Source organism: Myotis lucifugus, unplaced genomic scaffold, assembly GCF_000147115.1.
Source record: "Myotis lucifugus unplaced genomic scaffold, Myoluc2.0 scaffold_166, whole genome shotgun sequence".
In the NCBI taxonomy this organism is placed as follows: Eukaryota; Metazoa; Chordata; class Mammalia; order Chiroptera; family Vespertilionidae; genus Myotis; species Myotis lucifugus.
In genome coordinates, this window is record NW_005871214.1 from 2,188,683 (window position 1) to 2,212,447 (window position 23,765).

The 23,765-nt window shown below is 40.3% G+C and overlaps 1 protein-coding gene and 1 pseudogene across 2 annotated transcripts in view; both read right to left on the reverse strand.

Annotated features, from left to right (window-relative positions):
* Nucleotides 1–23,765, reverse strand: part of MNAT1 (MNAT1, CDK activating kinase assembly factor) — a 200,637-nt gene that overhangs the window by 170,742 nt on the left and 6,130 nt on the right. The window lies entirely within an intron of this gene.
* Nucleotides 7,556–10,859, reverse strand: LOC102439033 (annotated as a pseudogene).

Sequence of the window (23,765 nt, forward strand, 5' to 3'; positions counted from 1 at the left end):
ATACACACAAAAACATGTATGATTCTCAAAATAAGTAAGCTGAGTGAAAAAAGACAGGTAAAAAAGAATACAGACTATATAATTCTATGTAAAATTATAGCAAAAGCAAACCATGCTATGATAAGATAAAGCAAATCAGTTATGGCCTAGAGATGAAAGTAGAGGGAAAATGGATTACAAAAGGGCATTAGAAACTTTGGGAAGGGGGTGATAAAAATATGCATTATCTTAATTGTGGTCATAGTTTCACAAGTGACTAAATATGTCAAAACTTATTAAATTATATTGCTTTAAATATGTACACTTTAGTGAATGTTAATTCTACTTCAATAAAGGCGAAAAAGCAAAATAAGTAAAAAAGATTGGTAATACCTACCAAAATTTTTAATACTCTGCTGTTAGAAATTTCTCCTATATACTCACATATACACACAGATAAGAATGTGCACTGAAAACTTGTGATATTAAACATCTGGAAATAACCAAAACTTCCATTAATATATGACAGGTTACATAAATTACACTTGACCCTTGAACAACTCAGGTTTGAATTGTGTGGGTCCATTTATACACAGATAATTTTTTCAATAAAGATGGTAAATGTATTTTTCTCTTCCTTATAATTTTCTTAACATTTTTTCAACTTGCTTTATTGTAATAATACAGTATAACCCTATCTAATAAAAGAGAAAGATGGTAATTAACCGTACCTCCGCTACCCTTCCCATTGGCTAATCAGGGTGATATGCAAATTAACTGCCAGCCAACATGGTGACCGGCAGCCAGGCAGCTTGAAGCGAACAGGAGGCTTGCTTGCTTCAGTGACGGAGGAAGCCAACGTTCCCCGCCTGCCGCTGCCGGCCTCTGAGCTTGCAGTTTAGGAAACACTGTTACAAATATAGAAGCTAAACAAAACCCCAGAAACCTGCTTTCAGTCAGCTGGGATCTCAGAGCTGTAGTTGAAACAGTGTTTCGATTATAGAACCCAAACAAACCAGATACCTGCTTTCAGCAGCCGAGGTCTCAGAGCTGGAGCCGAGCCTCAGAGAGAAAGCCGGCTCTCAGTTCCAGTGACAGCCATAGAAGGTAAATAAATCCAAGAATAAAAGAAAAAAGAAAAAAAGGTCAGGTTGGGAGCTTAATTTGCCCGCCAGCCTGAAAACGGCCCTCAGCCTCTCACCCAGGTAGGCCAGGCACCCCAGTGGGGACCCCCACCCTGAAGGGGGTGTGACCAGCTGCAAACAGCCATCATCCCCTCACCCAGGTAGGCCGGGCACCCCAGTGGGGACCCCCACCCTGAAGGGGGTGTGACCAGCTGCAAACAGCCATCATCCCCTCACCCAGGCTGGCCAGGCACCCCAGTGGGGACCTCCACCCTGAAGGGGGTGTGACCAGCTGCAAACAGCCATCAGCCCCTCACCCAGGCTGGCCAGGCACCCCAGTGGGGACCCCCACCCTGATCCAGAACATCCTTCAGGGCAAACCAGCTGGCCCCCACCCGTGCACCAGGCCTCTATCCTATATAGTAAAAGGGTAATATGCCTCCCATCACCGGGATCAGCGGAGCCGCGAGGCCTCCCGAACCCGGGACCAGCGGAGCCGTGAGGCCTCCTGGCACCGGGATCAGCAGAGCCTCCCAGCACTGGGATCAGCGGAGCAGCGAGGCCTCCCAGCACCAGGATCAGCGGAGCAGTGAGGCCTCCCACCACCGGGATCAGCGGAGCAGCAAGGACTCACTGCCCCTGTGTCAAGCAGAGCCGGCAGGCCTCTCAGCACCAGGATCAACGGAGCAGCGAGGCCTCCTAGCACCAGGATCAGCAGAGCAGCGAGGCCTCACTGCCCCTGTGTCAAGCAGAGCCGCAAGGCCTCCCAGCACCGGGACCAGTGGAGCCACGAGGCCTCCCAGCACTGGGATCAGCAGAGCCGCGAGGCCTCCTGGCCCCTGGAGCAGCGTGACAGGGGGCAGAGCCCAAACCCCCTGATCGCCCTGCGGCTCTGTGTGTGACAGGGTGCAGGGCCACAAACTCCCTATCCACCCTGCTCTGTTCCTGACAGGGGAAGTGCCCCAACCCCCTGATCGGCCCTGCTCTGTGGGTGACAGGGGGCGGCGCCCCAAACCCCTGATGGGCCCTGCTCTGTGTGTGACAGGGGGCGGTGCCCCAACTCCCCTATCGGCCCTACTCTATGCGTGACAGGGGGCAGCGCCCCAACCCCCTGATCGGCCCATGCTCTGTGCGTGACAGGGGCTGGCGTGGCAACCTCCCCATGGACCCTGCCTTGAGTGTGACAAGGGGCAGCACCCCAACCCCCCAATCGGCCCTGCTCTGAGCCCGACCAGGGGCTGCACCTAGGGATTGGGCCTGCCCTCTGCCACCCGGGAGCGGGCCTAAGCCAGAACACCGTTATCTCCCGAGGGGTCCCAGACTGTGAGAGGGCGCAAGTGGGGCTGAGGGACAACCCCCCCCGCCAGTGCACAAATTTTTGTGCACCGGGCCTCTAGTAGAATATATAAAATATGAATTAATCAATTATTTATGTTATCAGTAAGGTTTCTGATCAACAGTGGGCTATTAGTAGTTACATTTGGTGAGAGTCAAGTTATTTGAGAATTTTTAACTGTTTGGGGGTCAGCACCCCTCACCCCCCACATTGTTCAAGGGTCAACAGTAATACATTTTCAAAAGCTAGAATGCTCTGCAAGTACAGCATAGGAATGTAGTCAATAATATTGCGATAACTATGTATGGTGTCAGTTGGGTACTGGAAATATCTGGAGTGGGAGGCTACTATGTAAAGTATATGATTATCTAACCACTATACTATACACCCGAAACCAATACAAAATAATATTGAAAGTAAACTGTAATTGAAAAATTAAAAAAACTTAAGAACAAAAAAAAAGAGAGAATGACATACATCTGTATGCTCAAACATGAGAAGTTATCCACAATCCTATATAATAAAACCCTAATATGCAAACTGACTGGACAGTGGAACGACCAGCGGAATGACCGGTCACTATAACGCGATCTTACCACCAGGGGGAAGATGCTCAATGCAGGAGCTGCCCCCTGGTGGTCAGTGCACTCCCACAGGGGGAGTGCCACTCAGCCAGAAGCCGGGTTCACAGCTGGCGAGCACAGCAACAGTGGCAGGAGCCTCTCCCACCTTCGCGGCAGGCAGGCAGTAAGGAGCGAGGGGTCCTGGACTGCGAGAGGGCACAGGCCGGGCTGAGGGACACCCCCACCCGCAGTGCACGAATTTAGTGCATCGGGCCTCTAGTATATTGATGAATGAATGCACTAAATTGCAGAGAAAGTCATATGGCACAATCGTCATTGTGTTTAATTTTTACAAAAAAGAAATGCATAGTAATTGCTAGCTGTGGTTACATATGGTTGAACAGCACCCTTAGCATACTTAAAAGTCTCTATTAGTGCAAATATTTTATAATTTTTCACAAAGAAACACTACATAATAGCTGAGATTGACACCACCACTCTTAATAATAATTAAGTGCCCAATAAATATTAGCTGGTACATGCCAGGCATAACATCATCCCAAGCACTTTGTACAACTTGCCACTTATTTAATCTTCACAACAAACTTGTAAAGTAATATTCTTTTTTAAAATATCTTTTTATTGATTTCAGAGAGGAAGGAAGAGGAAGAGAGATAGAAACATCATTGACGAGAGAATCATTGATCAGCTACCTCCCCCCGCCCCACTGGGGATCGAGCCTGCAACCCAGGCATGTGCCCTTGACCGGAATCAAACCTGGGACCCTTAAGTCCACAGGCCAATACTCTATGCACTGAGCCAAACCAGGCAGGGCAGTAATATTCTTTTTATCACCATTTTAGAGATTTAGGAATCTGGGAGTCGGGGGGGTGTCAAAAACTCTTCTAAAGATTACACAACTAGTAAGTGGTAGCACAAGAACTTAAGTTTCTTTTATTCCAAAGCTAATGTTTTTAACCACCGCACCAAAATGTCTCTCTATAAGCATAATCTAGAAACTAAGATCCCATAAATGAGTACAGCAATTGGGAACACAGTGTTAGTAAAAATAATATAATCAAAAACACAGTTTTAATTTCTGTTTCTGTATTTTAGTAGGAAAAAACCCTGGTATTTACATATGTATATAATTGTCCTCTGTTAGGTATTTTATTAATCAATCTACTTTGGCCATATGTTTTCAATAATTTCTTAATTTGTTACATTCTAACTTCTACATATAATATATAAATGTTAGTTTCTATTCTAATTCCAAATTATATAAACCCAAAATACATAAAGCCAACAGGAGACACAAATAATATATTTCCCAAGGGGGGATTACGAGCACTAAACTTACACTAGCTGTGGCAATTTATTATTATTGACACCATTCCTACTATAAATTGTATGTTTTTGCATTTAGTTGCAGCACATTACATAGATTGCTTTTTGCAATTAACCTCCACAAGAAATTAAATATTAATAAATGTGCCAGTTACAATTAAAGGAAATAAGATATTCATAATCTGAATAATGCAGAAACATCCATGGTAACATATTGCACTTTAGATCTTAAAAAATATATTTAAACTACCTTAAGAGTAAGTTTTTGTCTAAATTTTTGCTCATAAACCTCAACTTTCTAAAGAAACTCACTCCCTTTGCTATTAATTGATTGGGATTAGAGCAAATATGGATAAGGAATTTTTATCTACTAACAACATATTTTATTAAATTTTAAGATATCAATTATGTATTCATTTGACTGGCAACATTAGCATTTTTAGAAAATAAAGTAATATGTAGCTCAGCAAATTCCTGTTCCATAAAAACTGCACATTATATAATATTGATTTCTACCTAATTCTTCATTTGCATGTATGGGAAACACAAGAATCAGAAGGCAAAAATTAAAATAAATGTTCAATAAAAATATTATGCATAATCTTTTGTTGTCAAAAATATTTTAATATATTTTCAATAAAGCAAAATATATACCTTAAAGTATTTTAAAATAAAACTAAAAATAAAGCAAATATTAAAATTACATTTTTAATGCCAAAGAATATAGAAATACATCCTCAAATGGTTCTCATATATGCTCCAATAGATGTCAAAAATATAACATCACACTTCACAATCCTATTACTTTTTTAGCTATTTTCCCTCATGTTTTCCACTCTAACACCACAAATTAGTACCAAAAAATAAGATCAAATAAAACAACTTGTTTTGGGAACATTATCTGAAACAGAACTGATGCTCTGCTTATTGACAAGTTAGTTATATGTAGAAAGTAAACATTATAGAAATATTTATGAAGAAATTATACTAACATTGGTAAATTTCAAGACATTTATATTTTAATAAAATGAACTGTTTCAAAGTAAATCAGAGTTAATGGGAGATGCAGTTTGCTTCAGTTACCTGAAATTAGAATAGCAGGCTCATTAAATATATATAAATCAGTGATGCAGAGGCACTGCACCATATTGATGGAGCCCTCATTAATTTTCAATGATATAGCCACTATCATATTTGTGTTCTAAAAAAATTGAGTGAGGTATACAACCATTTCTCTTCACTTCAAAACTCTATTTTTTACATATTTTAACTTAGTAAATGAAAGGAAACCTAATAATCCAAAACATTTCTAAATAAGTTCATTAAATCTTATAGTCTTTTTTAGAGACACTATATATATGTTTATCTGTAAATGTATGTAGTATATATTTCTTGATATACAATATGAAAAACTGAAATATGCAAAATAAAAATACTATAAAATAACTAACTTATCCTTATGAGGTAGTTGATATAATCTTTCTAGACATTTGAATATAACACAAAGTAAAGTCTAAATTATAGATTTTTCAGAGATATTGTGAGATCTTTTACTTTCCAGAAAAACTAACAGAAAACGGGGAATAAACTTTGCTTCTAATTTAACTAAAAAGAAAAAGTTATCCTCCAAATCATTTTATTACATAACAAATAATTCATAGTTAGGCTTCCTACTTTGTATATGACTATACCTCAAAATTAAATACCATGACATTGTTTATATGTTACCAAATAAAAAGATATAATTATTATCAAATAAAAAGAGGCAAAATACAGAATTGATGGGAAAATCATTATAATGTTTAAAGTTTTTTTTATTTTAAGTTAGTATCTTGGAAACTAAAATATAAAAAAAAAATAGTTCTAAGCGTATTAAATTGGTTTTGATAATATTCTAGTATTTTTTCATTTTTTACTTAAAATGGGCTTGAGTTGCAATCTCATTGCATTACATTGACAGGAATTTTATTTAGCAAATGTGATCAAATTTTAATTGCATAATTCCTATCTGAGATTTACAGAGAAAGAAAAAAATGGAACTGGTAGGTGGGCAATACAATCATACAACCTTTCTTAGGCTTCAGTTGCCCCATTATTAAGGAAGGGGGGACAGATGTAGAATAGAACTAAAAAGATAACTGCTAAACTCCTTCCTATTTTAAATTAACTGAGTCTGCCAGCTTCCTATCAATCCTTTTGACAAAACAAACAGTTCTGTAGCATGTACTTTTGCAGACTTCCATCCTCAGCCTGACAGCCAAATCAGACATCATATTCCACTTTCCTAAAGGTTCTAATCCTATATAATAAAACCCTAATATGCAAATAGACCGAACATGAAATGACCAGTCACTATGACATGCACTGACCACCAGAGGGCAGACGCTTGACGCAGGAGCTGCCCACTGGTGGTCAGTGCACTCCCACAGGGTGAGCGCCGCTCAGCCAGAAGCCGGGCTCGCGGCTAGCGAGCACAGTGGCGGTGGCGGGAGCCTCTCCTGCCTCCGTGGCAGCACTAAAGACCCCTCAGGGGATGTCTGACTGCCAGCTTAGGCCCACTTCCTGGCAGGTGGACATCCCCCAAGGGGTCCCAGACTGAGAGGACACAGGCCGGGCTGAGGGACACCCCCCCAGTCGACGAATGTCATGCACCAGGCCTCTAGTATTTAGATATTCCTCTTCGGTGACTGATCCACAAAAATATTTATGCATTTGGAGCCACCTAAACATTTTTGTTCCCTTGATGCTTATTTTGAAGTTTAGAGTATACCCACCAAAATTATTTGCTTCCCCAAAGGCCCTTTTTCCCAAATCAGGAGAATGGTTACAATTAGGTTTCAGAATTTCAGGTTTCTGTTTCTTTTTTTTGTTTGTTTCTTTTTGGCCGGGCATCAACAAGTTTTAATTTAGCTTATAAAACTCTGCCTTATTAACATGAAGAGTACACTATAATTTAATGTTTAAGCATTACCTTTTAGGAAGAATGTGACACAGAGTTCAATGCAAAATCTAAAAGGTTACAATCTAAGTCTAATATTAATTTTAAAAATCTCAGCAACCTCTATGTTGAAAAAGACCGAACCAACCCCTTACACCTTCTACTATTATCATTATTCTATTTTCATGGTCCTTCTATGAAAGAAACACAGCTTAAAATAAAACTTGGTCACATTTTACCAAGAGCAAGAGTAAAACTAAGAAGAATGTTAAAAAAAAAAATGTGTGTCTTCATTATAAAATTCTTATCTAGCAGGGGCAAGGTTTTAATTTGTTCTCTCAAAACCAAAGATATTTTTCCCAAATGAAAAAAAAATCTTTGTTCCTACTATAAAACTATTCTTTTCACCCACGGCATTTTACATAAAAGCACCAAAGGAAATTTCTGTAAACAAACTTTTAACCAGTAAATGAAGGGCAAATATCCATTTGCCTTTATTACAATATTTAAAAGGTCATAATACGAGTCTCTACTTCCTACAATGACATTTTTATAATAAAAATTCAGGCATACTTATACAAACAAGAAATGGAATTACTGTACATTTGGGGGGAACAAAAGGAAGATTAACAGACTACAAGTTTTTTGTTAACAAAGTGAGCACAAGAAACCTACAAAATGTATGCAATTTATAAAAATTCAGTAACTTTTAAAGTTTCATTGAAGGGATTAATAATTATAAAGAATAAAAGATGGTAGATCCACTGGCTTATCATTATCCTGTAAACAGTAAGAAAGTAATAATCATAAATTAGAAATGTCTTAGCTCCCAGTACTTCCCTTCTCTCACACAGGAACCACTTTTACAGCTGTTAAAATTGGCTTTCTTAAGTATTAGGATAATTCTAGCAGGAAATAAATTCCATTAGGAATAAGTTAACAGTCTCAATAGATTTCTGGCAAATATATTTTAAAAAAGTACTGTGGTCACACAAGGATTGATCTATATGTTATATGACAGAGTGACTCAAAACTTGCAAATTTCTCCTCTTTTATTAGACTTATTTTGTTGCTCTCATATTGCTTTATAAATTGTTTGGTAGAAAGGAACTAGAAAAATAAAAAAGTGAAAGAACACAATTGTTTAATGTCCGTAGTTTTATGGAGAAAAAGCCTTCAAAATCCTTTTTCCTATTTCTGTTACACAGAAAAGTTTCATTTGGCACACAATTTGTAAAAAGAAAAGGAAAAAAAAAGAAAATGTTTGGCATTCCAATCACCCATAGTAAAGACAACAGGAGAGGAAACTGGGAAAAATTACTATTTTAAAAAAAGACATCAGAAGACAACCAATGGCTGTTGTGTCTTTCACCCTTTACTGTCTCTGAATACTTTCATCTGCAACACATATATAAATTATTATTTACATTCTGATTAACACTTGGAGTGCGGGGAAACGAGTTAAGTCGGCTCTAACTTACCCTGCCCATCGGGATAGCCATTACTATCAAGGCAAGAAGGCCTTAAACAAAATATTCCATTTGCATTGTAAACTCGGGCCGATTGTAACTGCGTATTACCAAATATTTGTTTGTAATCCACCCTTTTGGTGGATGGAACAAAACCAAAAGACAGAGCCATCTTATATTTTGGCGGGAAATTCACCCGCACTCCAAGTGTTAAATTGGTAAAGAAGACCAGAACCAGTGTTTATTGTGCTCTAACTTACCCTGCCCATCGGGATAGCCATTACTATCAAGGCAAGAAGGCCTTAAACAAAATATTCCATTTGCATTGTATATTTTATTTAAATTTGTTTTATGGTTTATCTTCTGGGATGCATAAATAATTATAAGACTCTAAAAAGTCCTGTAAACTTAAACTGAGTTTCTGTAGCTAATAACTATTCACTGAAGATGGTGTGTTTCTCTCTTGATAAGAAAAAGTTCTGTAGGCTTACAAAGGTATTTTCTTAAACAGTGGTATCTCCAAAGTCCTTGTTCCAACGTATGTATGCTTCTAAGGTTTGAGGGCCCACGCTGCGTTTTATCTTTTTCAAGGATTCAGTGAAGTCAGATAATCAAATATTTCTCATCTCATTGGCAGACATATTCTTCACTTGTTCTGGTTTCAGTTCTCGGATAGGACCCAGAGCTGCATCTTTTGCTAAAGCTGTTAGAACCTGAGTATCCATCAGTCATTCTAGCAAGTTGTGCTAGTTCTTTTTGGGTCAATGAGCTTCCCTGTTTACATAATAGATTTTTTAGTAAAAGTAGTCGTGTCTCCTCATTTGGCAAAGACACCCGTTTGGTGAAACGCCTGAGAACAGCCTCATCAAGCTCTTGTGGTCTATTAGTTACACCCATTACAAGTACTCTGTCATCTCCAGCAGACTATACACCATCAAATTCTATTAGAAATTCAGTTTTTAGGCGTCTACTAGCATCATGTTCTCCTTCCCTCCTTTCACACAAAAGGCTATCAACTTCATCTATAAAAATTATTGAAGGTTGAAGTTCTCGAGTCACAGCAAAAAGAGCTCTCACCAACTTCTCTCCTCCCACATATTTTGAAGTTAAGCTTGCAGCACTTATATTAAAGAAGGTTGCATTAGATTCTGCAGCTACTGCTTTAGCCAGCATTGTTTTCCCATTTCCAGGTGGACCAAAGAGTAACAATCCTCTGGCAGGAGCTCTAAGCCCTGTAAACAACTCAGGCCTCGGAGAAGGAAGAATGACAATTTCTTGTAATGCTTGTTTTGCTAATTCTTGACCAGCTATATCATCAAATTTAACAGCCGTTCCATTGTCTACAATTTCATTCATTATAAGGTTAGCGAGGTTACTGTCCATGTTCCTAAAATTGACTTCAAGTCTTTCTTTTTACGAGCTGCAGTTGTAGGGGTTGAAGGTTTATTTGTTCCATTTGTTTTTGGTGTACTCTTGAGTGGCAGTTGCAGGACCAGGGCCCTGTCTCACTCCAGAAACCATGGATAAGCCACTGCAACTGGGTGCTCTGTGGTGGCCTGAAAGACCTGTGGATCCAGCTTTCATAACTGTCTTTGAACGAGGCAGCGAATTACTAGAGTGTGTTAAGAGATCTTTTCTTTTTGGAACTGCTCCACTTTCTGACTGGAGCTGTCCATTGCGGCATGTCAAGTTAGTACTGTCATTATAGACGTCTGTTTGTGATTTGGAAAATTGCAAAACTGGTTGCAGCTTCTCTAGAAGTTGTAAACGGTCCTTGGTCATAACCAAATTGGTCATCATTTTAGCTTGAAGGCGTCTAGCTCTTTCACATTGTTCACCTTGTCCTGTAACTATGACAGCTATTCCTTTTTCTAGTTCTTCAATACCTTTCTTATACCATTCCACAGCTTGCTCCTTTTGTCCTGCTTTCTCGTCCTTGTCGATGTGCAGGGCAACGGAGATGTACTCAAAGGCCTGTTTGTGGAAGGCTCGGAGGAGCTCGGCCTCCGTGCCCAGCACCGGCTGCGGGGGCGAGGCCGAGGCCGGCACGGTCGGGGAGCTCCTCTTGGAGGCCATCTCTGTTTCTTTAGTAATACTTTTTTTTTTAACATTTTCTTCTTTTTTTTTTTAATCCTCACTGGAGGATATGTTTTTATTTATTTGAGAGAGAGAGAGAAAGGAAGAGGGAGGGAGGAAGGGAGCATATCAATGTAGAAGAGAAACATCAACAAGTTACATCCCTGACTGGGAATAGAACCTGGGACCTTTCAGTGTAGGTTTGATGCTCCAACCGAGACACACTGGCCAGGGCTAATAGTACTTTTTTATTTATTTATCTAATCTAATAAAAGAGAAACATGCAAATTGACCGCACCTCCGCTACGCCCAAGTCACGCCCACCAGCCAATCAGAGCAACTATATGCAAATTAACCCAACCAAGATGGCGGCCGGCAGCCACGGAGCTGGAGCAAGCAGGAGGCTTGGTTGCCCCGGCAATGGAGGGAGCTAAGCTTCCCGCCTACCCTGGCCGGCTGTGGGCTCCGCTCAAGACAACAAAGTTTCAATTATAGAAGACAAATAAATCCCAGATACCTGCTTCCAGCCAGCCTCCACTGGGAGCGTGGGTGGCTGGGGGCAGTGGCCAGCCTGCAAACAGCCATCAGCCCCTAACCCAGAATGGCCACACCCGCATGGGGTGAGGGTCCGTGCTGGGGAGCTTGGCCAGCCTACAAACTGCCATCAGCCACTCACCCAGGATGGCCACACCCTCATGGAGTGAGGGTCCGCGCTGGGGGGCTTGGCCAGCCTGCAAACAGCCATCAGCCCATCACCCAGACTGGCCAGGCACCCCAGCAGGACCCCCCACCCTGAAGGGGGTGTGGCCAGCCTGAAAACAGCCCTCAGCCCCTCATCCAAGCTGGCCAGGCACCCCAGTGGGGACCCCCACCCTGAAGGGGCTGTGGCCAGCCTGCAAACAGCCATCGGCCCCTCACCCAGGCTGGCCAGGCACTCCAGCGGGGATCCCCACCCTGAAGGGGCTGTGGCCAGTCTGAAAACGGCCCTCAGCCCCTCACCCAGGCTGGCCAAGCACCCCAGCGGGACCCCCACCCTGATCCGGGACACCCTTCAGGGCAAACCAGCCGGCCCCCACCCATGCACCAGGCCTCTATCCTATATAATAAAAGGGTAATATGCATATTGACCCTAACAGCAGGACGACTGGGAATGACTGGCCACTATGACACACACTGACCACCAGGGGGCAGACGCTCAATGCAGGAGCTGCCCCCTGGTGGTCAGTGCACTCCCAAAGGGGGAGCTCTGCTCAGTCACAAGCTGGGCTGATGGCTGCCAGTATAGCGGTGGTGGTGGGAGCCTCTCCCACCTCCTCAGCAGCGCTAAGGATGTCCGAATGTAGCTTAGGCCTGCTCCCTGCTGGCAGGTGAACATCCCCCGAGGGCTCCTGGGCTGCCAGAGGGATGTCTGACTGCCAGCTTAGGCCCAATCCCCCAGGGAGCGGGCCTAAGCCAGCAGGTGGTCATCCCCCAAGGGTTCCCATGTGGGGAGCAGCTATACAGTTAAGTCTCAGACTGACCTGTTGGCAAAGTCACAAACAAGTCCCAGCTTAGAGGGCACAGTCCTCTTAAGCATAATTAGGCTTGACCTTATGACGCTCCCTAGATCTTATCTGGGAAGCTAATGGGCTGAGGGAAGTGCAGTAAGAACAAGAACAAAAACAAGTGAAACTCACAAGAACAAAAACAAGTGAAACTCACAAGAACAGTGTAACTATGGTCAAAACAAGTGAAACTCACAAGAACAGTGTAACTATGGAAACCACTACCTTGTTTACCTCTGACTATAAAATAAAGGCTCAGTTTGCCTCGGGATCTTTCTCTGTGGCCTCAGCCAGGCACAGGAAGATCCACAGAGACTAAAGAGAGCTAGAGAGTTCTGAACGCTGTCTCCGTGTAAAACATTCTTCACCGACTCCGTCCACACCTTTGGGAACCCCTGGCCCGCTGGGGCTGGACCCCGGCATTCCCAGACTGCGAGAGGGCACAAATTTTTGTGCACCGGGCCTCTATATATATATATATAGAGAGAGAGAGAGAGAGAGAGAGAGAGGGGCCCGGTGCAGGTCCCTCTGCCTGGCCTACAGGGATCGGGCCAAAACCGGATCTCCAACATCCCCCAAGGGGTCCCAGATTGCGAGAGGGTGGTTCTCAGGTGACGCACCCCAGAATCGGCCTCTTCTCTGTTTCCAGGTGCATCACCCGAGAACCACAGCTGCCAAGTCACCACAGCTCGGCAGTTCCTGCATTCAGCGTCTGCCCCCTGGTGGTCAGTGTGCTCCATAGCTACCAGTCAGACAGTCAGATGGTTGGATGGTCGCTTAGGCTTTTATGTATATAGATATACATATATTTTTAAAATTGGTTTCAGAGAGGAAAGGAGAGGGAGAAATAGAAACATCAATGATGAGAATCATTGATCAGCTGCCTCCCGCACGCCCCAACTGGGGATCAAGCCCACATCCTGGGCATGTGCCCTGGACCGGAATCGAACCCGGGACCCTTCAGTCCGAAGGCTGATGCTCTATATACTGAGCCAAACCAGCTAGGGCTAACAAATAGTTTGTTTCACACATTGCATAGAGCCCACTTTCAAACATTAATTACAAAATATATACATATATATAACTCTAAACTTCCTTTTTCTTCTTTATAAAGAAGAAAAACTAATTTCCTTTCAATGACTCAAAAGAACTAATACACTATAAAACTAAGGGGGGCAGTAACCAAGTGTGCCACATTCACTACTGTATATCCAGCACAGTGGTTTCCAAAAGTGCTTGAGCACAAGACTCTCTTAGTATAAAATGCAAGGTCCCTCCCCCAAAGATCTATGGTAGAGTGCAGAAATTTGTACTCTAAATAGGAACCCAAGATGATTCTTAGGATAAGACAAGACTGGGAATCAGTGGCAGGGAAAATTTATTGAGTGTATGAGAAAAACTGCAAACTTATGTTTATTAGTAAACACCAGCAACTAATGAATTACTTGAGTCTCATTCCACTTCTTTGAAAATAGACTTAACACATTTAATGTTTTTACTGATTTTAGAGTGAGAGTGAAAGGGGGAGGGAGAGAGAGAGAGAGAGAGAGAGAGAGAGAGAAAGGGAGAGAGAAACACTGATGAGAGAGATAAACATAGGTCAGCTGACTCCTATACCTGCCCTGACTGGAAATTGAACTGGTGACCTCTCTGTGCATGGGACCAGAGGCTCAACCAACTGAGCCACACCTGCCAGGGCTAGACTTAACACATTTTAAATTAAAGAAAACCATTAAAATCACTAGGTTAACTTTTCATTCAATTATTCTCTATTTACTATCTCAGGCACTACTTGCTAAGTAAGCAGGAAGTAAATTGCCAAAAAGACTCCTGAAACTTAACATAAAAACTGCGTGTTTTTGGCATTTAGAATACTGAAAGTAACACTATATAGTTGATTATCTATATTAAACTAAATATAACTTTACTCTCATATTTACCTGATTCCTTAAACTTACTTGAACTATGCCTCATCTAATCCTCACAGTAACCCTGAGAGGTATATACTACTGGTAAACCCCTCATACAGATAAACAAAACAAAAAAAGCTTAAAAAATTTATTAATTTTCCCTAAATCACAGCTAAAAGTAAGTAGCAAACCTAGGGTTCAAACTCAGGCAAACTATCATTACATGTTTGTTACACATAACATTTTAACCCCCAGCAGAAAAAAGGCAATGAGAAAATAAATTAATTCTGTCTCTGTTTATACTAGAGGCCCGATGTACAAATTCGTGCAAGGGGCTCGGACCTTTCAGCTGCGGCGGTTTGTCTCGGCCCTCGCAACCCCAGCTTCATCCGGAAGGTCGTTTGGAAGGACATCTGGAAGGTTGTTCAGCAGGTCGTTTGGCTGTCCGGTCTAATTAACATATTATGCTTTTTTAATTATAGATCCCTAAAGGAAAGTGCTATTGTTTCAGATTCTTGCAGAATAAATTAATTTGCATTTTAACAAATAAATTTGAACATCTACTAGACAGCTTCATATTACCTGTTTGAAACATAGAATACAAATTTGATAATATAACTTCCAGGGAAAGAGATCCTAAAGGGTGCCCATCCATGAAGCCAGAATTCCTATGAAACTTTCTAATACCTGCAAAGGCTAAACCTGACAAAAGGTTTCCTCTAAGACAGAAAAATACATACATACACATATTTTTTCCTCTAAGACAGAAAAATATGTAAATGTAAATATATAAATACATATGGAGAGAAAGAGAGAGAAGTAGTCAGCAGATAAAATTCATCTTAACACATTTCGTACCGCTCAGGAGTTTTCTCGTGTTTCGCGCGCCATCTGTTAAGGACCGCTCACAAGTGTTCTCGTTTTCCACGTCCATGGAAAAAGGAGCGAATCTAGATACTTATGTAAATTTTGTTTGGTCCCTCTTCATAGAGGAAAATGTTTTACGCAGTACCATACGTTAAAAAAGTACTAGGAACTTTAATTGTTTGTTTTTGTAAATAAAAATGTTATAATTATTGAAAAACAACACCTAAAGTGCATTATGATGATTTAAAAAATGTGCAGTTTGCCCAAAAACGTGCGGTCCCTGGCGTATGTCTTAGAAATTTCTATGCGGTACGCAATGTGCTAAAAAAGAATTCCCAGTATAGAAAAAAAATTAGAGAAGAGCCACATGGGGACAGGGCTCCATATACACATACAAAAAGAAACATTATGAATAACGTAAGTACTAAATATTTAGTAATCAGTTTTCTTTTAATATATTTTCATTGATTTCAGAGAGGAAGGGACAGGGAGAGATAGAAACATCAATGATGAGAGAAAATCATTGATCAGCTGCCTCCTGCATGCCCCCCTTTGGGGATCAAGCCTGCAACCTGGGCATGCGTCCTGACCTGGAATTGAACCATGACCTCCTAGTTCATAGGTTGACGCTCAACCACTAAACCATGCCAGCTGAGCAATAATCACAGTTTTAAGAACTATAACACTAACTTACATTCTATAAGAGAATAAACAGAATGATTATATTAGCACACATTAGATCTTAAAGACTAAAGTGCACAATGAGTCATTTTTGGTCAAACCAAAAAATATATATTACAGCCATAAATAACCAATTCATAGTGAAGTGCTCAAATTCTGTAAATAGGATGATCAGCACTCTTCGCTATATTGGAAAAGAAAATTACAGCTAACAAAAATAACTAAAATTTTAATGTTATGAGTTTTATTAATGATGTAAGAACAAAGAAAGGACTAAAACTATTGACTGTAATGATTTTCTCAATAACTATTAACTAAATTACCCAAATTTTAAGAGATTGAAAGGGGCTAAAAATTATCTATTGTAACAAATAAAAGATCAAAGTTAAGTGGCTGGCCAGTCTATTGCAAAACTAGAATCTAGATTTTCTAATTCATGTTCTTTCTACTATTCTATGAAATTGAATTATTAAGACACATGGGACACCAATTCATATATGCACTGAAAGCAAAACCACTTCCTTCAAAGAGAATGATCTTGAGATCTTCAGTGTAATTAACATTCAGAAGATATGAGAAATTAATTTTCTAGCACTATTCTGCAACATTTTATTTTACTCAACATCAAAAACACTCCATTTAAAAAAGAGTACTTAGGGCCCAGCCAGTGTGGCTCAGTGGTTGAGCATCAACCTATGAACCAGGAGGTCACGGTTCAATTCCTGGTCAGGGCACATGCCCAGGTTGCGGGCTCCATCCCCAGTGTGGGGAGTGCAGACGCCAGCCAATCAATGATTATTTCTCATCATCAATGTTTCTATCTCTCTCTCCCTCTCCCTTCCTCTTTGAAATCAATAAAAATATTTTTTAAAAATAAAAAAGAATACTTGGAAAAGTACTAGGGAAGAAGCTGAGTTAGTAAAAAAAAAAATCAGAAACTACAAAAGGAAGAAATGCTAAACAAACACAAGGTAAAGAAAATAAACATGTATGTACACATAAAACTGAGACTAAAGGAAGTGAATGCCTCAACAACAGTAAGGCCAGCTTTTCCTAACAAAAATCATGCAGTAAATGATGCCAAACTAGCATTCCCACCATGAGCAAGCATAAAACAAAATGTATGAGACAACTGTTTACAGGATTTAGACAATAGGAAGCACAAAAACTATAATCTTTCAGAGATGAGAAACTCACAAAGTAAGCCCTACAATCACCTCTGTTTTTTACCTGGAGAAAATTTCCATGACTATGGCCCAGCAAGCAAGAGTTTAAGAGCACAGTGGTTGTGCTAAGCTGAACTGGCATAATTCAGTGCAGTGGATAAGGATGAAATCTGCAAGGCAGAAAGTCCAGAAGTCTGTATAGGGAACCCCCGTAAGTCCTTGGCCAAGGGAGGGGCTGGATATGTGCAGGACAAAACCAAACAAGGCTTAAAAGAGAGTGACTGAGAAAGGAATAAAGGGTAGGTAAGTGCGAGGTCTGGGTACAACTTGGATTTCCCACCAAGCCATAGTAGAGAAACCACATGAACACCTTATTAACTAACACCTCAGACATCCAGTGGAGATACCAAAATGGCCTCAACTAAGAGTAAGAACTGCATCCTAGAATTAAAGATTTATTCTAGACTCACCCAAACAAGCCTAAAATCAAACCCCAAAGAGTTTTAAAAGTTTTAAAAGTTTGGAGGTTGAGTTGCACTAAAGTAAGGAAACACATTGAGCTCTGAACAAATCCATGATAGCCAAAATTAAAACCAAGCCTACAAAGTTCAAGGTGATCAGCCAATTTTACCTACAAGAATTAAAAAAAAAAAAACACCTCATAGCCTGGCCAGTGGTTGAGCGTCGACCTATGAACTAGGAGGTCACGGTTCAGTTTCTGGTCAGGGCACATGCCGGGGTTACAGGCTAGATCCCCAATGGGGTCTTGCAGGAGGCAGCCGATCAATGATTCTTTCTCATCATTGATGTTTCTGTCTCTCTTGCCCTCTCTCTTCCTCTCTAAAATCAATAAAAATATATTTTAAAAATAATAAATTTTAAAAAAAAAACAATGCTTCATGGAGAGATAACACATTCAGAACCCCTAAGTTGTACCATCTCCACAATCCAGTATACAACTGAAAAAAGTACTAAACTTGAAAAAAGAAAAGAGTGACCTATGGTTAAAAAGAGGGCATAGCCCTGGTTGATGTTGCACACTGGTTAGTGCGCCGGCCTGCACACCAAAGGGTTACAGGTTCAACTCCCCATCAAGGGCACATACCAAGGTTGCAGTTTCAATCCCTGGCACTGGTCAAGGCATATGTGGGAAGCAACCAATCAATGAAAGAGTTCACATTAATGTCTCTCTCTCTCTCTCTCTCTCTCCCTCCCTCCCTCTCTCTCTCTCCCTTCCTTCCTTCCTCTCTCCCTTTCACTCTCTCTAAAAAATCAATAGAGAAAATATCATCAGGTAAGGATTAACAAACAAACAAACAAAAAAGAGAGTATAGTAAAAAAAATAGTCTAACATACATGTAACTGGAGCTCCAAAATGAGAAGAGAGTGAAAATAATGCAGGAAGAATCACTGAAATTTTCCAGATAGGATGAAAAAACATTGATTTACAAATCTTAGCTCAGTAAACCTCAACTAGATGAATACAAAGAAAACCACATTTTGCCTTATCATACTCAAATTGCTAGAAACCAAAGATAAAATCTTGAAAGCAGTCCCAAAAGATTTTTACATAAAGGGGACCAAAGATATGAGTAACAGCTAACAAACAATAAAGATCATAAAACAATGAAATGCTATCTTTCAAGTGGTGAAATGCCAACCCAAAATACCATATTCAGCAAAAATATCCTTCAAACAGTAGGATGAAATAAAAACACTTTCAGATAAAAAAAATCTGGGAGACTTCTTCAACAATAGTCCTGGACTATAAGAAATGCTAAAGAATATTCTTCAGGCAGAAGAAAATCAATACAAATGTAAAATCATATCAAAAAAAGGAAGAAGGACACCAAAGATGGTAAATAAGTAGAGGAACATAAAAGACTACATTTCACCACTGCACTAACTAGGATGGCTATAATAAAAAAAAGACAAATAAGTGTTAGCAAAAGATGTACAGAAACTGGAACTCTCATATACTGCTGATGGGAATGTAAAATGGTGCAGCCACTTTGGAAAACAGTCTTACAGTTCCTCAAATGATTAAACATAGAGTTATCATATGATCCAACAATTATAATCCTAAGTACATACACAAGGGGAGAAAATCATTTATCCACACAAAAACTTTTGCATGAATGTTCATAGCAGCATTATTCATAATAGCCAAAAAGTGTGTGTGTGGGGGGGGGGGGGGGGAGGATGTCCATTAATTAATGAATGGATAAATAAAATGTGATATATCAACACAAAGAACTAGCATTCAGTAACAAAAAGAAATGAAGTCCTAATAAATGCTACATGATAAACCTTGAAAAAAATTATACCAAGTAAAAACCAATCACAGAGGATCATATATTATAAGATTCCATTTATATGACATGTCCAGAATAAGCAATCTGCAGAGACAGATAGTAGATTAATGGCTGCCTAGGGCTAGGAAGCAAAAGGGGAAGGGAGAGGGTTGGGGGGAAGGACTGGAGGATGATGGTTAAAATTTCTAAAATTGACTATGGTAATGGATGAACATCTCTGAGAATATAGCAAAAGCCACTAAACTCTACATTTTAAATTAATTAAGTTTATGGTATGTTAATTATATCTCAATAAAGGTGTGGTTTTTTTTAAGACTTTTTTTATTTTCTACATTTCCTTAAAGACATCTGTTTACAGCAAAATTAAGCCCTACCCAGTTTGGCTCATGTGGATAGTGTCCACCCAAGGAATGAAGGGTACCAGGTTCAATTCCAGTCAAGGACACATACCTTGGTTACAGGCTCTATCCTGGCCCTGGTCAGGGCTCGTGCAGAAGGCAACCAATCAATGTGTCTTTCACATCTGTGCCGTGCCAGCACAGCCAAGGGTTCAGTGAGCCTGAGGGGGGGCGGTGAAGGATGTAGAAAAGACAAAGAGAATAAGCTGAGTCTAGGTCAGTGATGGCGAATCTTTTGAGCTCGGCATGTCAGCATTTTGAAAACCCTAACTTAACTCTGGTGCCGTGTCACATATAGAAATTTTTATATTTGCAACCATAGTAAAACAAAGACTTATATTTTTGATATTTATTTTATATATTTAAATGCCATTTAACAAAGAAAAATCAACCAAAAAAATGAGTTCGCGTGTCACCTCTGACACGCGTGTCATAGGTTCACCATCACTGGTCTAGGTGGATCTTCCTGTGCCTGGCTGAGGCCACAGAGAGAGATTCAGAGGGCAAGCTGAGCCTTTATTTTATAGCCAGAGGTAAACAAGGTAGTGGTCACCATAGTTACAATGTTCTTGTGAGTTTCACTTATTTTGGCAGCACTAGCTGCACCTCTCACAGCCCATTAGCTACCCAGATAAGATCTAGGGAGCTGATAAGGTCAAGCCTAATTATACTAAGAGGGCTGTGCCCTCTAAGCTGGGACTTGTTTGTGGCTTTGCCAACAGGTCAGTCGGAGGCTTAACCCTAGAGCCCAGTGGTTCTCAACTTTCCTAAAGCCACGACCCTTTAATACAGTTCCTCATGTCGTGGTGACCCCCAACTATAAAATTATTTTCGTTGCTACTTCATAACTGTAATTTTGCTACTGCTATGAATCATAATGTAAATATCTGATATGCAGGATGTATTTAGGTGACCCCTGTGAAAGGGTTGTTCGACCCCAAAAGGGGTCCCGACCCACAGGTTGAGAACTGCTGCTATAGCCGCTCCCTACATACATCAATGTTTAGCTCTATTTCAGGGGTGGGCAACCTTTTTGTGAGTGCGTGCCAAAACCAGCAAAATCTCTGACTCAAAATTCTTCTGCATGCCAACCCTAATTTTTTGAGAACATGTTACGCCTACTTGATATCTCTTAAGGTGTACGTATGTGAAGAACCTTGAAGAAACAATAAAATTCATTCAAGCGACAAACACACAGTATATGATGATGAAAAATAGATTTATTTTTTAATATATACATGTACACTGATAGTCAGACAGAAAACTTTATGACTCCGTTTGATATCAGTGGGACTTTTGCTGCTGCATCACTGATGACAGAGATTTTACATCAGGTTTATATTTCGTGACCTTCAGAGATATGCATGAGCTACTACTTTCATCCGTCAGGCTACTCCTATTACGAGATTTAACAAAATTCATCACTGAGAACAAAGATTCACAAGCATATGTGGATGAAACCAAAACAATGGTCGGATCTAGGAAGGCAGGGAGAGTTAAGGCAGAGGCATAGAAATTGCTCTTCCCCTCTTTTGTCAATCCATGTCTATGGTCTTTAAGATAACTTGTTATGTAAAATTACTTATTTATCTAAGATGCACCTACACTGAATTTATCTGAAAAATAAAAAAGTCGATATTAAGAAAAAAAATTGTAAATGGAAGATTATAAGAGAGGGTTTCGGGTGCCAGCAAAAGTTACTGGTGTGCCATGTTTGGCACGCGTGCCAGGGGTTGCCCACCCCTGCTCTATTTCTACCCCTCCTTCCACTCTCTCTAAAAATCAATGGGAAAATATCCTCAGGTGAGGATTATAAAAAAATAAAATAACAATACTGAATCATACATAGAAGTAAAAGATAGGACATCATCAGCATAAAGGACAAGAGTTAAGTAGAATTATTTTGTCCATATTTGTGGGGTATTGAAGTGGGAAGTGAAAAATAGGTTGTGTCAGATGTTGACTCTAAATAGACTTTGAAAATAATACTGTTATACCTAGGGAAACCTCTAAAAAATAATAAAAATAACAAAATAACAATAAGGACCTATTGCAATAGGCCAATTATTTAAAATACCAAATTAATCCAAAATAAGGCAGGAAAGGAACAAGAAGGAAAAAACAAGAGACAAATGGAAAGCAAATAGATTTAAACCCAATGATATCAATAATCACATTAAATATAGAGGGACTAACACAACAATTAAAGAGCAGAGGTTGTTGGACCAATCTCTGGGGTTGGGGGGATAAGAAGAGATAAACCAAAAAACTTATATAGTTATATGCATAGCCCAGGGACATAGGCAATAGGGTAGTGAATAGGGGCCTGGGAAGAGGAAAGTAAAAGGGAGGGGCGGGGGATGAGAGATACCTGTGATACTATCAACAATAAAAAAATATATTTTAAAAAAAGTAGAGCATGGCCAGCAGAGTCAAATAGGGAGAGGAGGTCAACCAAAATAGAGAGATGAAGGTCCTTGGGCTTTAACCACAGGAAGGTCCTGGGGGATCTTGGTAAGGGAAGTTTTGGTTGAGTAGGGTTGTGGGGAGCTGATACCAGAACACAGATGTTTTGTTGAGTTGTACACTTGAAATCTATATGGTTTTGTGAACCAATGTCATCCCAAAAGTAAATAAAAAGGAAAAAAAGACATTTAATAATGACAAAAGGAAAAATTCATCATGAAGGCATAGCAATTCTAAGTATCTATGTATCAAATAGTTCAAAATACATGAAGCATGACTGAACTAAAAGGAGAAATTCACAAATCCATAATCTAGTTGGAGTAATTGATAAATGAGAAGATAAATTAGTAAGTATATAAAAGATGAGTAAGACTATCAACCAAATTGCCCTACTTTACATCTATAATGCACCTGTACCAAACAGCCACAGAATACACATTCTTTTCAAATATACATTGATTGCTCACCAAAACAGACCATATGCTAGACCTTAAACAAATTTTCAGAAAATGTCAAAAGACTGAAACTTAATAGAGTATGTTCTCTTAACACAACAGAATAAAATTAGAAATTAACATTTCTCAAAAGTCCTCTTTTCTAATTCTCCAACCCAGAGTGTTTTTTCCTAATTATTCTGCCCAAAAGAGGTGCTGTTTCCTAATTTGTCCAGCTTATCAGTCAAAATAAATAAATATCACTTATGAATTATTCTTTCCAACAATAAATAAAATATAACCTTAATCTGATAAAGCTTCTAAATATAACTAACAATTTAGAGAAAATACCAGTACAAAAGAACAGCCCTAGCTGGTTTGGTTCAGTAGATAGAGAGCACTGGACTGCAGACTAAAGGGTCCCAGGTTTGATTCTGGTCAAGGGCACATGCCCAGGGTTTCAGGCTCGATCCCCAGTTGGGAGCATCCAGGAGGCAGCCGGTCAATGATTCTCTGTCATCATTGATTCTTTCTATCTCTCTCTCTCTCTCTCTCTCTCTCTCCCTCTCCCTTCCTCTCTGAAATCAATAAAAATCCTATCTAATAAAAGAGAAACATGAAATTGACCATACCCCCGAACGCTTCCCATTGGATATGCAAATTAACTGCCAACCAAGATGGCAGCCGGCAGCAAGGAAGCTGAAGCGAACAGGAGGCTTGCTTGCTCCAGTGAAGGAGGAAGCCAAGGTTCCCCACCTGCCGCTGCTGGCCTCTGAGCTGCAGTATAAGAAACAATGTTGCAAATATAGAAGCTAAACAAAGCCCAGAAACCTGCTTTCAGCCGACCGGCCTCGGAGCTGGAGCTGAAACAGTGTTACAGTTATAGAATCCAAACAAACGCAGATACTGCTTTCAGCAGCCGAGGTCTCAGAGCTGGAGCCGAGCCTCAGAGCTAAAGCCAGCTCTCAGCTCCAGTGACAGCCATAGAAGGTAAATAAATCCCAGAATAAAAAAAGAAAAAAAGGAGAGGTTGGGAGGTTGGGAGCTTCAGTCACCCGCCAGCCTGAAAACGGCCCTCAGCCCCTCACCCAGGCTGGCCAGGCACCCCAGTGGGGACCCCCACCCTGAAGGGGTGTGACCAGCTGCAACAGC